The following is an 11,250-nucleotide window of genomic DNA, read 5'->3' on the forward strand; positions in this document are numbered from 1 at the left end:
AGTATCATGCCATCTCTTTGATCGTTCTTTACACATTTTGGCATTCTCATAGGAAATCAACCTCAGCTCTTCCAACTCATCTAGTTGTAACATCCTTCTCTCACTGGCTTGCTTAAGATCAAAGTTCAACTGCTTCAGAGCTCGGTGAGCTTTATTCTCCAACTCTAATTGCAAATGACTTGCCTTTCCAAAGACTAACTGATCAATAGTCATTCCTAACGGAGTCTTAAATTTTGTTCGATAGGCCCATAATGCATCATCGAGCCTTCGAGACCAATCTTTTCTACTAGGGCGAACTACCTTTTCAAGGATACCTTTGATTTCATGATTCAGTCTTTCAACTTGCACATTAGACTGGGGGTGATAGGCAGTAGCAATCTTGTGCTTTACCTCATATTTATCAAGCAACCACTTAAGTCATTTGTTCACAAAGTGGGAACCTTCATCACTAATAATAGCTCTTGGTGTCCTAAATCGTGTAAACACATGCTTATGTAGGAATTGCATGACTACCTTAGGATTTAACATCTGATCCAGAAAATGGTCCTTCCGAGTGGCTTTGTTCAACTTTCTGTAATCAATACAGATTCTCCAATTGGTAGCAATTCTTATTGGAATTAACTAGTTATGCTCATTTTCAACAATCTTGATTCCACCTTTCTTCGGCACACACTACACTGGACTTACCCATGAACTATCTGAAATAGGATAGATGATTACTACATCTAACCATTTGATCACTTCTTTCCCCATAACTTCTTTCATAATAGGATTGAGCCTCATTTGCCCATCAATTTGGGCTCTTTCACCTTTCTCTAAAATAATTTTGTGCATGCAAAATGAAAGGCTTATACCTCGAATATTAGTTATGGTCCAACCAAGTACTTTCTTAAATTTCTTTAGAACAACAATTAGTTGCTCCTCTTGATCTTTTGTCAGTTTCGCTGAAATAGTCACAGGCAAAGTAGAACAATCACCTAAATAAACGTATTTCAAATGGGAAGGAAATACCTTTAGTTCGAGTTTAGGTGGTTCTTCAATTCACAACTTGGGTTGCACAAATTCTCTGACTTCTAACTCCAACGGTTCAAATCGTGTGGATTAAATAAAATTTCTCGGATTGGCTTCCATTAAAGCCATGTTTTCTTCACCTTCTTCATCCTCCAAAGGGTCAAGATCTACGGCTTTCTCCAATGGATCTTCTTCAAAATTGCTTTCCATAAAAACCAAGGTTTCTATCTCTTCCATAAGTGAGCACTCCTTTGCCAGATCGGGAAATTTTATTGCTTTAAGAATGTTAAAGGTTACCTGATCGTCTTGAACTTGCATGGTGAGTTCACCTTTCTACACATCAATTAACATTCTTCGCGTGGCTAGGAAAGGTCTCCCAAGGATAATTGGTACTTCCTTATTGCTTCAAAATCTAAAATAATGAAATCAGCAGGAAAAATAAATTTATTGACTCTTACCAAAGCATCCTCGATCTTTCCTTCGGGATATTCTAAAGATCAATCTGCTAGCTGAAGCCTCATAGTTGTAGGTCTTACTTCACCTATCTCTAACATCTTAAAGATAGACTTAGGCATTAAGTTGATATTCACTCATAAGTCACACAAAGCTTTACCACAGTAAGATTCACTAATGGTACAGAGTATAGTAAAGCTTAATAAGTCTTTCAATTTCGGTGGCAGTTTGTTCTGCAGGAACGCACTGCACTCCTTTGTCAAGGAAACAGTCTCATGCTCACTTAGCCATTTCTTCTTGGATAGTATATCCTTCATAAACTTCACAAAATTCGGCATTTGTTCTAAAGCTTCTACTAACAGAATATTGATGTGTAACTGCTTCAGAACATCCAAAAACTTATTGAATTGCACCTCATGTTTTTGCTTGTGTTGTTGTAATATTTGCGGATATAGAAGTGATGGAACTTTCAGTTGAACCAGACAACTTTTCTAAGTAGGTAAATCTGCATCCAAAGAATGTTAAAATATATGAATTCACTAAGTCAGGGTTTACCTTATCAGACTTTGCAAATTCTGATTCCTTTGGTGTAGGAACTTCAACATCTGATTGACTTCCCTCGTTTTCAACATGCTCATCTTCGACATCAATCAATCGGGGTTCCAGAGTCTTACCACTTCGTAATGCCACTACCATGATATGTTCTTTACCCAAATTCCTTGGATTCTCAGTATTGCTTGGCAAGGTTCCTTGTGGTCTATTACGAAGCTCTGTAGCCAATTGACTTATTTGGTTTTCCAAATTTTTCAGTGTTGCTGCTTGGCTTTGGATCAAAGCGTCATTCTTTGCCATGTACGCCTTCAACAAGTTCTCCAAACTATTTGATGCCTCAGCTTGAGGTGGTGTTGGAGCTTGCTGATTAAACCCTTGAGATTGGTTCGGTCTTTACTGCAATAAGTTGTTGTTTGGTCCATTTCCTTGGTTGCTCCAAGAAAAGTTAGGATGATTACACCATGAAGGATTGTAGAAGCTGAACTGAGTCCTTGTCCACTCCTATTTTGATATCTTTTCTCCACATAATACACTAACTCAGGATTTGATGGACAATTCTCAAAAGAATGACCTACCCACAGTACACACAGGAAACTATTTCAAATGGACTTGGTGGCTTAGCTGTAAAATATTAGTACTATTAGCTGTTAACTGTTTTAACATAGAGGAAATAGATGATACTTGAGCTGATAACGAAGTGAGAGAGTCAACTTCATGAACTCCAGCTACACGTCTTCCTGAAGTTGTTCAATTTGTTGGCCATCGATATTTATTACTCGCAATCCTCTCGATGATCTCATAAGCCTCATTATAAGACTTAAACAAAATTGCACCATTCACGGAAGCATCTACCATCAATCTTGTATGTGCATTGAGACCATTATAGAATGTCTCCAACTGGATACAATGAGGAATCCCATGATGAGGACACTTACGAAGTAACTCCTTGAATCGCTCCCAAGCCTCATACAAAGACTTATCATCCAATTGTTGGAAAGTTGTGATCTCATTCCTTAACTTAGCGTTTTTGCTAGGTGGGAAATTCTTAACCATAAATCTCTCTACTAATTCTTGCCATGTAGATATGGAAGTTGGTGGCAATGAATTGAGCCATGCTCGTGCTCGATCTCGCAACGAGTATGGAAACAACTTCAACCTCAACGCGTCTTCAGTCACACTGGCTATCTTGAATGAATCAGTCACCTCCATAAAGAATCGAAGGTGAACATGTGGAACTTCTGTGGGCATACCACTAAATTGTCCCACTTTTTGTAGCATATGAAACATCACTGGCTTCAATTCAAACTGGGTTGCCTCAATATCTAGCCTTCTAATTCCTGGGTTTAACTCACTGAAAAGTGGCACAGCATATTATCTGATGCAGCAATCCCTATCATCGGCAATGAGGATAGGATTTCATACATGATCAACTTCATTACCTTAGTCTTGATTCTGATTTCCAAGGTCCATCTCGACTTGTCTTTGAGCTATTCGTTCACGTCTTCTTTGTCTAAAAGTTTGCACAATTTCAGGGTCTACAGGAAGTAAATCGATAATTCGATCTATTCTTATAAACACCTGAAAAAAATCACAAAAATTAAAAAGAATAAGTTAATAATGTTAGAAATAAATCCCATTGAAAATAAATAATTTCACGAAAAAATTGATATGGCAACAGTTGACAATCTCCGGCAATGGTGCCAAAAACTTGTAACACTAGAGTTTGTGCAAGTGTACACAATCGTTATAAAGTAAAAAGTAAGTATCGAGTTATCATCTCCACAAGGATTGTATTTGTGCTAAGTCACTTAATATGTAAAATTATATTAACAATTTGGTAAATAAAAAACATAATATAGTTGAGAAGTCTTGATTAAATTATATTAAACTAAATGCAATGATCCCTAATGCAAATTATCCTAAGTATGCAAACTATATGAATGAAATAGATTTTAGTAAAATTAAACACAATTTGCAAAAATTATAACATAAATAAACTAGGACAATTACTTTAATTAAACACAATTTATTATCAATATCCTTAATAACATTCAAAAAAACATTTCGTGGCAACTCGATCTTTCATGAGTTTGGAAACCACATTAGGTTCTTTTAGAATTCTTTACTTAGTAAATACGCATTTTACTGATCCTTATTTACTAAGGGTTTCTTAGCATTCGTGTGAGGTAACAGGGGCGTGTTAGGTTTGAAACAATTTAATCACACAAATCTAAAAACTATGCAGATAACAGAGCTTGGTTAGATTTGTTATACAACCTACAATTTAATCGTGTTAGGATCTAAATTGAGCATGCACATTTCAATTACACGTCCATTAGCCGTCGTCTAGTTAGGATCGCTTAGCTAATTTAGGTGCATTTCAATCACGAATGAACGAAATACAAACTTGATTTTAATTGAAAACATGATCGATTGAGGCACAAACATTATAAGCATGAATCAAATAAATATTATTTAATCAAAATAATCACCCTAGCTTAAATAAATTTAAGCTATCATTGTTGTGAAGAAGAACAAAGAACACATAGCAAATATATTTATATTAAATTATAGAAAAGAAAGATTAAACCCAATTAAAAGTGGCAATCACCCAAGACTCTGATTAACGAGGCTCATTCGCTTCTTTACTTCGCTTCTTTGTTGATGGCTCTCCAAGGTGGCCGACCAAGGGTTCTTTAAGAGGTTTAATTGCTAAAATCCTTATGCAAGGATGATGCTAGGTGTGGGAATGGAAAATGCTAAGAGAAAAAGAGAGAATGATGCTTAACGGATGCTTGAGGGATGATTGAAAAAGTGAGAAGTGACCTCTTATTTATAGGTGAGGCAAGGGAGCTAGTTTGCTAAAAATAGGAGTGTCCATCCTTTGAAACTTCCTCCAAGAGTTTCCGGCCATGAATTGAGGAAATGTGGTTGATTTTTCCTTGATTTTTGGTCAATTTGACTGCCAAAACAACTCAGGACTAAGACTCGGTCATCAGCAAATCTTCAGGAAAATCTCTGATTTCTTTAACTCTTTAAGAACTTTTTATAATTAAACGAAAAAAATGGTTTATGACATCCATGTGTAGCCAAAAATTGGGTTGACTTGGTCCCTAATTTGGATAGTTTTGCAATTAGAAGAAAACTCTCAGACCTGTCCAAAAATAGTAGATAGTTTAGATGACCAAATAATATAACTTAACAACTTTAATTAATCAATTTACTTAATTAATTAAAACCTAATTTATCAATGAAATATTTAAAATTAATTATTAAATACAAATTTATATTTTATTATTTAATTTAATCATGCATGACCCACTTTATAGCTTAAAAATATAATATGCTCAAATTAATATAAAATAAGTCATTTTATGCATGAAAACTATATTATAAAGTATAAAATTACATTTTAATAATTTATATGTCCTAATGTCATATTTTCGCATATTTCATTAATTGATTAAACAATTACTTGGTTTTAACAACAAATTGAAGTAAAAAGATGATGAATTACATAGGAAAAATCCTATATATTTTTCAGTTTACAACCATCACCAGAGAAACCCATCTTAGGCAAGTCATGCTTTGGGGTGATATTGTCTGATACAATGGGGTTGAAGTCTAGGTGAAGGTTCCAGTCAGCAGCTTTGATGCAATCACAGGTTGGAGTATAACCGCGGGCTAGGTAACGGTCGTTATGCAGTCAGGAGTTCAAGCTTTTTGGATACCCACAAATGATGCCTTATATATACCATACATAATATTGTGGCCATAATTATATGAAAAAACTCTGGGCATTTCCGGTGTAATCATTGTAATTTTTTCCTCTATTTCCAAGTATTTGGTATATTTAACCTTTTATTCTTATTCGATGGCTAACACCGATGTGGACAGAAGAGGGCTCTCAGGTGGAGAGTGAATGTTTCAGCACAGTAGACGTCAAACTCGAGTCGGGGCAACAGTGATTATAATTATTAATGGTTTATTTGATAACGACAATCGTCATCGCCCCGAAAGGAGCATCACTTTTACTGCACTGCAACAGTCGCTCCCCTCCTAAGAGTCCTGTTGCATCCACGATGATGCGGACCTTCGAATAAGAAGGAAGGTTAAAGGTATCGACTTCCTAGAAATGGAGAAAAAAATTACGCCGATTATAGCTAAAAGCCCAAGAGTTTTTTCGTATGATTATGCCCTCAAACTTTTATATGGTATTTATAGGGTAACATTTTTGGGTATCCGAAAAGTTTGAGCTCGTAGCCGCATAACAACCGTAAACTGGGTCCCCCATTATACCTTGATCCATGACCGTGTAATGGTCGTCGCTTGAGACTTCAAAGTAGACTTCCACCCTTGACCGTCCAGATCAAAACCACCTCGGAACTTGAGTTTCCCAAGATAGGCTTCAGAGGTAATGGTCCCCACTCGGCATGATATATGAAATGTGTGCAGCTCGGAGCGATATCGCATCACCGAAGACTGAAGAATACTTTGAACATTCAGAAAATATTTAGCGACCAAAATTATTAACACCCAGAAATGTTTTCTAGAGAAGGGACGGAGAGGGTAGGAGAGAAGATATTTGTGGGATGGTAAAGCTTGGTGTGTGTGACCCCTTTTATAGGTACAGGGAGGGGTTGGTTTGCAAAGTAAAATATCTGTTCTTTGAAAATGTGTTGCTGAAGTCAATGAATATATTCAAAATTTGGGTAAATAATATGAATCGTCAGCCAATTTTAACTTTGGGCAGAAGATAAATGTTAGAGAAAGCACGCCCAGCTGGTGAAAATTATGAAAAAGTAAAATGTGTAACAAAACAGTTTTGGATAGTAAAAATAGTGTGACTTTGAAAAATAACCAAATATGGTGAAAATTAATTATAGAGTGAATGAGATATAAAATTAAATCTTAAGGAGTATATTTTTACATAAAAGAAACAGAGAAAGCAAAAGAGTTATACATTTTGAGATATTTGAATTTTTGTGAGGAAGGGTCGGATTGATTTCGGAATGCCCTATTCTGACTTTGGAAAATAATTAAAAATTGTACAAAAATAATTACAAGTTATAATTTATATTCCTAGAATCATTAATGAGTCTATTTTTAAAAGAAACAAACAAAAATATCATCCGAATTTTTTACAATGAGATAATTCATTTTTAGTGAAGAGAGGTCAGGGATGTTGAGTAGTGGAATAGGGGTGACTTTAAAGAATAAAATGTACTAATTGGATAAGTAAAAAATCCTGAAAATTTTATGGTCAGAACACATGTGAGTCTAATTTCTAGGAAAATTAACGGATCTTAATTTGGAGCTATGAAGCTTCGGATAAAAATGATTTAGTGACTGTGACTCAAATAGAGAGCTTTGAATTTAAATATAAGTGAATAGTGAAATTATGTATAATGCTATTTAAGCATGTTTTAGACATAAAGGATATGGAATGGAGAGGAGGAGGAGGAAAATTAATTATATATATGAATGATTTTTGTATAATTGGTTATATGCTCGATTATGATCGATAAACGTTAAAATAGAAATGATGCTTACTTTTGCCTATTATTGATCATGATTTAAGCTCATATGGGAAAATAAAGTTTCATAGTATGTGAGTGTGGTATATTTGGTATATGATTTGGTATGAAGTAAGGCCATGAATGGTTTATGGATTAACTCATGTTGGTAAGTTTGATACATGAATAAATGTTGAACTCGGCCATACTTATAATGCTTACGCTATATGTTTATTTGGCTAACATGTGTAGTGTACACGCTTAAGCTTTGGCCAAGTGGTGGCTGAATTATGCCACGTTAAATTTATAAGTTATGCATTGAAATTGTAAGTGCCTATATGGGAATATGCTTGTGATCATGGAAAGGGTGGTAATGTTTAAATTATGTAAACTTACTTGAAATGGTTTATCATGTGGTTAATTCCAAAAAGAATTATGTTTAAATGTACTAGCTTGTGACTATGGTTGAATGATATGTTATTGTTTTGTGTGATATTCGTAGGAAATGGGTGTGGAAAGGAAATGAAATACTAAGTTCATACTTGAAGAATAAAATGACGAAAAAGGGATTGATGAGTTGATTTGATGTTGTTATTTAAGCTTAAGTGATGTTTTCATTGTAATACTAAGAATTTTATAAATGTGTTAATGAATGGTATAATCGATAAACGTTGAGTTAAATGGTGAATATGTATTAGTATTGAACTTAACGATATTGAAGTGTACATGAATTTAATGGAAGTTTCTAGTGATATGATTTCAATTAAATGGAAGTTTCTAGTGATATGGTTTGAATTAAATGGAAATTTCATATTTATGCTACTTATGTATACATATCATTCAAATTAATCTCAACTATTCTTATGATAGAAAAAATAGACTAATGCTTTCACAATAAAGACATGCTAAATTCCTACCAATTTCATTTTATTCCTTATTCAAGATTAAGTTACAATCATTAAGTTTAACTTATGCCTTCATATGTTGAACATAGCAATTTCTCTCCACTAATGTAGGTAGCATAGAAACTTGAATCAATAGGTCTTTAAAAGGTTGTAGCATTAGCTACGCTTAGGTAGGTAAAAGATAGATAAATTTAGGCTAAAAAACCCTAGACTCAGCTTGAATTGGACCTTCGAAATAATTACCTTCAATACACCAACTTGTTTTACTTTCACCTGCTCTTTTGTACATCTATTTTCTTTCAAGTACATATGCTCTCTTTTTTTTTAACAAGCATTTTACTGTATGTACTAAAATTTTTTGAGCTTTTGGTACTTCTTTTCAACTCCCCCAAACTTATTTTCAATGAAAATTCTGAATAGTATTAAGTCTAGTGTTTGGGACAATTTAATGACAATTAAGAGAAAAGTGATGGCTAAATATTGCAAGGGTTCAAATAAAATTAGGCCATATAGTCTCAAAGTTGCCTAAATCATTTTCAACATTTCATGCTTCCTAGGATTTCGCCTCAAAAAACTACTAAGTCAATTCTAGAGACTTAAACTTTCATGTACGCCTAACTTTCCTAAGGAACTAAAAAATTTTATGGTATGATTTGCATCCTTTATTAAAAATACATTTATGTCATAATTCAGCTAACATAAAAATTATTGAAATAATCGAACTTTATTTATACTGAAGTTTAGCATACTTAACAAAATTTCAATTTTTTAACAAAATATATCCTAATCATAATTAAATGAAAATTTTATTCTGAGAGGAAATAATTTCAATTTTTCGGTCCCCTACTTAAGATGGACAATGTTCTCATTGCTAAAAGTGAATTGATACTATACACCAGGTAGGATTCTAGAAAAAGGAGGTAGTCAATTTGACTGCTTAAGTACGAAGCTCTCTCTAGATCCAATCCTAGACATGTATATCTCTATTGCCACACTTTATACTTTGCAACTTGTTCATTTTTATTAATGATTTCCACCTCTTGTTTTATTATGAGAAAATAAAAATTCCTAATAAAACCTAATTCTATTAAATAACCTAAGAACGGAAATAAAATAAGGTCAAGATCCTCCATTTTTATTTATTTGCAGATCCCTCCAAATTTGACTCATTTTTTTCTCCATCGTCTTTGTTTTTGCATGAATCGCTTTGCTCTCTTTTCGATAATGGACTTCATGGTTCAAATATGAAATAGGGAAACTCAGGCACAAAAATAAACGGGTCATTGTATATTTTCGTAAGAGCGCTTCTCATTAAGTCATCCCGTATTTTTTAATATCTCTAGTAAGCTTGTTGTTGCAATTGCATATGTTGCATTATGTCCATCAACTTTGATAGCTCATCTCGAATATCTGGGCGAGGCGATTGAATCCTAAACATTGAAGTTGCGACGTCAAGTTTGGTTACTAGTTCCATTGGTTCTACCTTATTAGGGATTTCAGTTGACTACATTGGTTCGATCTCTATAGGTTCTTCTTCTTTTTCTTCTTCAGGATCCTCGCTCTCTTCAAATCGTTGCTATAGAACAGAGTCTCCAACTATTCGGTAGAGGCCCCAATCTATGATTGTGCCCTGGCTATAACCTGTTTTCTTTACGTTTACAAGAATTTTAGCTTTCAAGCACAAAATTATTATCATAAAAGGGAAAGTAAGTTGGGCCAGAACGTCTAGTGGCACAATTTTTCATTTCTCTCAAGATGATATTTCTCACATCAATGGTCTTTCCAGTTAAAATCGAGTATAATAAGACCATTCACTCCAATGAAATTGTAGTCCCATGTGAAATAGGCATGAGGCTGAATCTAATAAAATAGAAACATACATTCGCTAGTGGTGTCAAATATTCTCTACGACAAGTGTGAATTCCTTACTTTGACACAGTCCACTTAGAACCTGGAACTGTAAGTTCCTTGAGAATTTCTTACAGATTTTCAGACTCAATATTTCTCATCAAGGAAGAATACCTTCGTCTTCGAAATCAGGTAATTCAAAGAATTTGTAACAGCCCAATTTTAGGCCTAGTTAGAACAGTGGTTTCGGGACCACAAATTTGACGAGGAAAAATTTATTTTTATTATATTTTTGTGGTCTACAATTTCATGGAATGATTTTGTGAAAATTTCGTTCAAAAATTTCAACGTTTGGGCACTCAATTTAGCCAAAAGGACTAAATTGTAAAAAGTGCAAAACTTGAGTTCTACATGATAGAAGTGTCCAATTGTTATGAAATTTTAAATTTTAGGTCCTTAAACGTTAATTAGACCATTGGTTATATTGTGGACAAAAATGGACATGAGATAAGTGAAATAGGAAATTTTTAAGGTAGGGGTATTTTGGTAATTAAAATGTATTAAAAAGACAAAATAGGCCAAAAATCATCATCTTCAAGCCTTGGCCAAATTTCACAAGGGGGAAAGCCATTTCTAGGGTTTTCAAGCTTCCAAGCTCCATAGTAAGTGATTCCAAGCCCCGTTTTTAATGTTCTTTACGTTTTCGGAGTCTCGGTAACTTGATTTAGCTTATTCTAGCAATAATTTAATCTAGGGTTTATATTTGGAAAAATACCCAGATGTGAAATGTGTTTATTTTGATGTTTTATGGTAGAATATGAAGCTTGAAATTATGTTAAACAACTTTTGCTAAGCGATTTTAAGTGAAAACGAGTAAAACGACATAATCGGTAAAAATACCTAATGTTCATAAGTGTTAGAGTGGGAATTCGATGTTGCCATAAAAGGGAAAAATGTTCAGCATG

General features: G+C 34.0%; 1 non-coding gene across 1 annotated transcript; it reads left to right on the forward strand.

Moving 5' to 3' along the window:
* Positions 1-2,929: 2,929 nt before the first annotated feature.
* LOC128039529 (small nucleolar RNA R71) lies at positions 2,930-3,036 on the forward strand. Its single transcript, XR_008194030.1, has one exon. It is a non-coding gene; the product is annotated as a small nucleolar RNA R71 (small nucleolar RNA).
* The last annotated feature ends 8,214 nt before the right edge of the window (positions 3,037-11,250 follow it).

Source organism: Gossypium raimondii, chromosome 2, assembly GCF_025698545.1.
Source record: "Gossypium raimondii isolate GPD5lz chromosome 2, ASM2569854v1, whole genome shotgun sequence".
In the NCBI taxonomy this organism is placed as follows: domain Eukaryota; kingdom Viridiplantae; phylum Streptophyta; class Magnoliopsida; order Malvales; family Malvaceae; genus Gossypium; species Gossypium raimondii.